At 37.1% G+C, this 6,789-nt stretch overlaps 1 long non-coding RNA gene across 1 annotated transcript; it reads left to right on the top strand.

Moving 5' to 3' along the window:
* The first annotated feature begins 2,687 nt into the window (after positions 1 to 2,687).
* Positions 2,688 to 5,150, top strand: LOC127118985 (uncharacterized). Its single transcript, XR_007802515.1, has 4 exons — positions 2,688 to 3,206; positions 3,326 to 3,631; positions 4,092 to 4,207; positions 4,737 to 5,150. It is a non-coding gene; the product is annotated as an uncharacterized LOC127118985 (long non-coding RNA).
* Positions 5,151 to 6,789: the final 1,639 nt, after the last annotated feature.

The following is a 6,789-nucleotide window of genomic DNA, read 5'->3' as shown; positions in this document are numbered from 1 at the left end:
AGCCAAAAAAGAAGAAATTAAGTGTTTGGGGTTGTTTTCCCAAACAACTATAGGTAGAAATGCGGACTATTCGTTAGGCGTCCTAAAAGGGTATATATGGAATTCCAAAGAAGGTGTATTTCAATGTCAAAGAGACAATGTGTCACTGGATGAACGATTTATGATCAAAGGTAGATAATGGATAGTGGAAGATATGAATGATGCCCTAAGGTGAAGGAGGAATAATCAGGAGTATGCTCGCCAAGGATTCTTAGCCTCGTGCCTACGTATTCTCATGGTGCAATGAGAAAGTCAGAGCAATCGTAGTTCGGAACTATGAGAATAGAGAGAAAGAGACGTTTGTCTAAGCAATAGGGACTCCCAAGACAAACACATCTTCAAGGAAGGATTGCAGTACTGGAGTGCAAGGAGTAGTGTATCACTTGCTTGGGGAATCAACAATTCGAGACCAAATCAGGATAGTAACTTAGATCCAAGAGAAGGATAGACTCTTAATCGAAGAGCAAAATAGGTATTTACCAATACGTGGACTAGCAGGCTGCCACTATAAGACTGAATTAAGTGTTTGGGGTTGTTTTCCCAAACAACTCTTGATTGAAGAGGTGGACTGTCATTAGGACGTCCTAAAAGGATAGACAATGAGTCTAAGGAGAAGTATGATTGATATCAAAAATATGGTATAATTGAATGAATGAGGAATGATTGATTGATAAATAAGATATAAATAAGGTAGCTCCTGAAGAAACTGGGTTCTCCTGCCTATGTATCCTTATAGTGCAATAAGGAAATCAGAGCTTTCGTAGTTTAGCCCACTATGGCTAAAAATAAAATGATTGAAGACAAGAAGAAATGGATGATTGAGATTAGAAATGGAATGATTGAGAATTGAAATGATTAGAAATGGAATGATTGAGAATTGAATAGAATGAAGAATAGATAGACTCGATAGTTACTGGATAAGAATCATACTAAAGTCTATGGGTAAAGGTGGATACGATAAGCAACGAGCCAAATGTCTCGCACCCAAAGATATCCAAAATGAGTGTAGGAAAACTCCAGTCTCATTCCTTCTTTACCACTTAAGGCTCGTGGTGTGTAATTATCATCTTAACTTTCAAGTGGAAAGAGAAGAATGAAGTAAGACGATGAAATGATAAGAGACTTGACAGTCGATTGATAGGAATCACACTAAAGCCTACGAATAAGGGAGAACACTTTGAATATTTGGGGCATACGCCCCATACGCAGAGTCGCTCTAGACGAGGATGGGAGAGACTCCGTCTCATCATTCCCTATTACTTAAGGCTTGTAGCGCATGATACTTCTCTTAACTAACAAGTTGCTGGTGAAGAATCTTCATTGTTGATCCATGTGTTGATGTTGAACTTGTATGAAGAAGACTTGGTAGTTTAATCTATTTGTATTGCACTAAAGTCTATGAATAAGGGCGAACGCTTTGAATATTTGGGGAATACGCCCCATACGCAAAGTCGCTCTAGACAAAAATAAGAGAGACTCCATCTAATCATTCCTTATTACTTAAGGCTCATTTCGTACACATTGAATCGTATTTACCAAGTGTTGACCTTTGATTTATCTTGTATAATCCGCTGCTTGCTGTGGCTGAGGATGCCTTGATTGAAGATCTTGTCTTGAGGCCTTGAGCTCCACAACTTGGAAGAAAAGCCTTATTAAGTGACCAACTTATTAAGTGACCAAGGGTCTTTTGGTCACTCAACTTAGATTGTGGGATTATACAAGTTCAAAGGATTTAATCAATCAAAATTACTTTTGATCGATTTAACCATGGGTTTTGTTTTGGTTTTTTTGGGAACTAGGATTGGATCTAATCAAAGTTAGTAATTGTTAGAAACTATCCTAAGGGGTCATGGATTGATAAAATTTTGATTAAAATTCTATGTTAAGTCCTAAAATTGTAAGGAAATGATTAAATTCTATGTCAAATTCTAATCCTAACGGGATCATGTTATTCTAACACAAAAATAACAAAATAAAGCCCATAAGGACAAAATGGTCATTTGCAAAATATGTCAAATTTTATTCATGACCTAAATTTGATTCTAACCTAAAGTGGAAAATTGTCATGTAATTCCAAATTTAGTTAAACCTAATTAGAATTTAATCCCATCCCTAATTAAAATCCTAATTAAACTCTAATGAGAATTCTAAAATGTGAATGAATCCTAATTAAACTCTAATTAAAATTCTAAAATATGAATTAATCCTAATTAAAATTCTAATTAAAATTCTAAAATCTAGATTAATCCTAAAACTCTAACAATGTGAATTAATCCTAATTAGACTTAATTAAGCTAAAGTTCTAATCCACCAAATACTAACCAAGAATTAAGGCCTAATCAATCTAATTCTTATTGGATTATCCTAATTAACCTCTAAACACGATTAACAAAATAAAGGTCAAGAATTAAAAATAGCAAAGAAAGAGGGGTGCAGGCCTGGATTTGGGGTGTGCACAACCAAAGAGATTAAATGGTTCAGTCAATGGGTCTTAGGCCCATAATCTCTCCAAAAATAGGCCAAAACAGACTAGACCCGGAGGTGTTGCGTTATAGAGTGGGGGTGCGAAGAAGGACTAAATCGTTTGGGCCTAGGCCCAATCTGGCTTCCAAGTTAATATGCACAAGGACGCCGAGAGCAAACTCAGCAATGGTCAGTATTCGCCTTCACCGAATGATGCAATGTCTCTTGTCCCCCAAATCAAATTGCGCGATGTAATCCCATGTCCGTCGCCACCTTCAGCCGTCGTCGAAATAAAAAAAGACGACACGGTTGAAATCTTCCCAACACGTTTCGATCCACACTCGACGCTCAACTAGACCGTGGAATCGAAGCTGAACCGCAATACAATCATGAGTTCATCACTTGATTCATCATCGAACTTCAACGGGGAACAATCAAAGGTAGCGCTTCGAACAAAGGTGACATCCCAGAACGTGGAATGAATGGGAGGGGCACTCGGCGACGCCGCGCACAACGGATTCGGTGCCTTCTCTCGCCGTTAATTCGTCCGTTAATTCTCTCGGATTTCTCGTCATACCTCTTAATTGCAACAGTTATCGAGATTGAAGAGGAAGCAAATCGCCACGGCGTCTACGCGAAATCACGAATGGTCGTATTGAAACGAGAAACCAAACTCACCTAATTTGACGAAATGGCAGATAAAGGTATTGATCCCTTAGCTTCTTCCTCTTTTCACTATTTCTTCGATTTGCTTCTGTGAAACATTCGACATTTTCATCGGCTTCATCATCGACCCGTCCTGAAATTACGATTTGGATTGCAGGCTACTGGTTGGGACGGGATGCTTGTGGTTGAGCTACGTGAACTTCTCTGCAGCGGAAGTGGTCGATAGTGCTGAATGATTCGTAGCTGTGAAACTGCACTCCTAAATGTGAACCTTGGTGGAAGGATCGTGAAGCACAGAGTGCACAAATGGTGAAGAAACCAAGTTGAAGAATAGTGAAGAAACGAAAAGAAGAAAGGTGAGGAATGAGAAGATTGGATGAAGAGTGAAGAGGATTGAAGGGTGATTATGCAGTGAAGAGATTTTTCTATTTGAGTGAAAATCAATCAATCCCCCCTAATTACAGTGAGTCCCCCCTTTTTATAGCTTTTCCTTATTTCTGTTAGGAGGCTCTCTCAGTCTGTTAGGAAGTTGTTGAGGTTAGTTAGAAAACTGTTATAAAATGGTTAGACAGTTGGAGGTTAGAAGTTAGATGGAAATTCTGTTATAGATGTTAGTTATTACTCTTATTCGCTTGTTGGTTAATTGGAATGTGGCCTTTGGCTGCAGGTTAATGAATTTACATATGAATGACTTTGATGGCGTTTAAATGGATATGTAAATGATCGTGTAGTATTGAAAGTGACATGGTTCGAAATTGTTATGCGACGCTTTAATGGTATAATAAATGGAAACTGAATGAAATTGGTTTGGTATTGAAATTGGTTTAACTGTTTTTCGGATGCGTTAGTAATTGAATAGCAGTTAGTTATGTTAGTGAAATGTTAGCTGGTTTAAGTTAATCGGATTGTGGTTATTGTTGCAGGTTTCCATGTTGTGAAGTTGAAACAAGAGCCATCACCTTGCTGATGCGACCTTATACGTGGCGTGAAGACTTTGATAGTGCACTAGGGATCAAGTGTTGGCTGCGAACGTGCCTTGGTGAGTTAAGTTGCATCAAATGAGGTTTGGATATTAGTGAATTCTTGCCTATGATTTGTGTTAGAAAGAAAAAAGTTAAATGCCTCTTTATGAATTCAACTTGGTTACCAGTTGGTAGTACCTTTAGTTTTAGATAGAAAAGAAAGTTAGATTAAGCTATTCTAAAATGCTGGAAGTGTTAGTCGTTAGCGTAGGTTTTTTTTCTGTTAGAAGTTTTGGTGCTCGGTTGTATCTTGTTATAGTTGATGCACCCGGTTGCCTACATGCCAGCCGATGGATTTTGTAGTGGGAAGAAATCAGTTAGTTAGTAAAGTCTGTTAATAATAGGGTGAAATTAGTTGATTAACATAATTGGTTATATGATGGAAACAAGTGAGTCATCTGGTTTTAATTTTGATTAGTGAAGATGTTTAGTTAAACTGTTAGCAAACTAATGTGAAGCTGGTGGTAGTTAGTGATATGCATTTGTGTTGTGACTTGTTTTTCCGTTTGCAATTGATTTAACCATGTCCTACGGATTTGTTCACAGGTCCAAGCACGAATATCCTTGCGGGTGGATGATAGAATTGAAGCTCTAGACGTTGGATTTGGATGATGTAGTTGTGTCGTTAACTAAACTGGCAGACTGCTACCGTCAACTAAACTGGCAGATCTGCAATGATCATTAGCTCGCGGTACTGCATGCCATATCCAGAACCTGATTAACATGTCCGGATTTTCTCTCCCCAACTAATTCGTGCGGATTTGATTACTGTAAACCCAACGGATACAAGTGAACACTCCTAAAGTCTTATTTAGGACACTTTATGTAGTGAATTCTAATGTATTCGATGTAAACCCAAGTCTCATTCCAGGTGTAGTTGTATGCACCATTAGCATGTGACATGTATGTAATGAATAACATGGCTTCTACCAATGAAATGGAGATTTTATTTTGGTGTTAGCTTTGGATATTTTGAAATGAATTAGACTTGGAATTTTTGTAGTTTTCATGATTGGAATTAGAATGGACATGAGATTGAGATGAATATAGGATATGAATGCATGACTTGGTTTATGACGATGTATAGAGTCGGTTTGTAGTAGTAGAATGAAGTGTGCAATTGAGATGGTCATAATTGAAAGTTTGGTTTTGAATTTGGATGTGGTTTTGAATAATGGTGTTTCTTTGTGAATGAACTTTGAATGTATGTTCTATGGTGTATGGTTGGACAAGGTTTAATGAATGTAATGGTTCATGACTTGTATTGTTATGGGTAAATATACAATGGATTATTATTAACTGGATTTGAATTAATGGATCATTGGTTAATGAAAGTAATGGAATGGATTTGGCTTAATATGGTCCATGGATAACCGGATACTAATTGGATTTGGACAATTGGGTTGGACTTGCAAATGAGTTTTGTTTTTTGGTTTGGAATGGACATGAAAGACCAAAGATGGGCTCACTCTAGGACAGCCTTCATGGCCCAAAGCAAAACAATTCCGAAGATCAATTTGAATTCCCAGTTCCATCTTCAAAACTAAATCTTTAATTTCCAAATTAACTTGAATTTCTAAATCAACTTGAATTTCTAAGAGTAACTTGCATTTCCAAAATCAATTTAAATTTCCAAATTAACTTGAATTAATGATGAAATGATTATGGACACTTATGCAATGATCAAGTATTGGCAAGTTAACGTTGGTCAACTGGTTGACCAAAAAGTCAACAATTGACCAAAAGTTGACTGATGCAAAGGATGATGAAATGGACTTCCTTGATTAAAATGTATGTTCAAAATGGTACTATGTGTAAGACCCCAATTTTGACCCTAAGATCCCTCATGCAATCTCATCATATGCATTAGCCTTGGGATCATACCTTGGCATCCTCCTTACCACTATTTCATTGGGTTTGTTTTGGGAGAGATCACCAAGCACTATGTGATTGTATCATACTTGTATTTTATCACATCACTAACCAAATTACCCAAAATATGTCTTTGTATTTTCCTAACTCTTTTGTAGGTAAGGCATGATCATCAAAATTCATCAAGTTCATAGCTAGGGTTTAAGACCCTCATGGCTAAGAGTACAATCAATGATTGATCCACAATGTCTCTAAGCATCATATATGAGTCCAAATGATCTCTACATGTTATATTGATCAAGCATTCTTCAAGAGTTTGGAGGTGATTTGCCTTGGAAACCCTAGTTTGACTGGGTATCTTGAGTAACTTCTCCAACAAGCTATCTCATCAATTGATCATATTTCTCAAGGGACACTTCAAAATTCATCATCTTATGCATATATGATCTACCACGAGCCTAAAAAGCCAAGAGAATTGAAGGCTAGCAAGTTGGTTGATAGTGGTTGGCCAGATGAATTCATCTGATCAAAACTGGGTCTCCCTAGACCCTATCTCCTACAATTTTCGCCATATTAAAATGATTCCAAGAGAAAGGTTACTATAAATGACATTCCAAATAACTTTAATTTTAATACCTAGAGCTAGTTTTGCTTGGAAAATCATTTTCTATGTTGAAACATTATAGGTCATTTTGTCTAAACCCTAATTTGAAAGTCAACTTCCCAA

The sequence above is a fragment of the Lathyrus oleraceus genome, chromosome 2 (genome assembly GCF_024323335.1).
Source record: "Lathyrus oleraceus cultivar Zhongwan6 chromosome 2, CAAS_Psat_ZW6_1.0, whole genome shotgun sequence".
In the NCBI taxonomy this organism is placed as follows: Eukaryota; Viridiplantae; Streptophyta; class Magnoliopsida; order Fabales; family Fabaceae; genus Lathyrus; species Lathyrus oleraceus.
The sequence above is the reverse complement of the archived record's forward strand: the minus strand, read 5'-3'. Positions and strand labels throughout refer to the sequence as shown.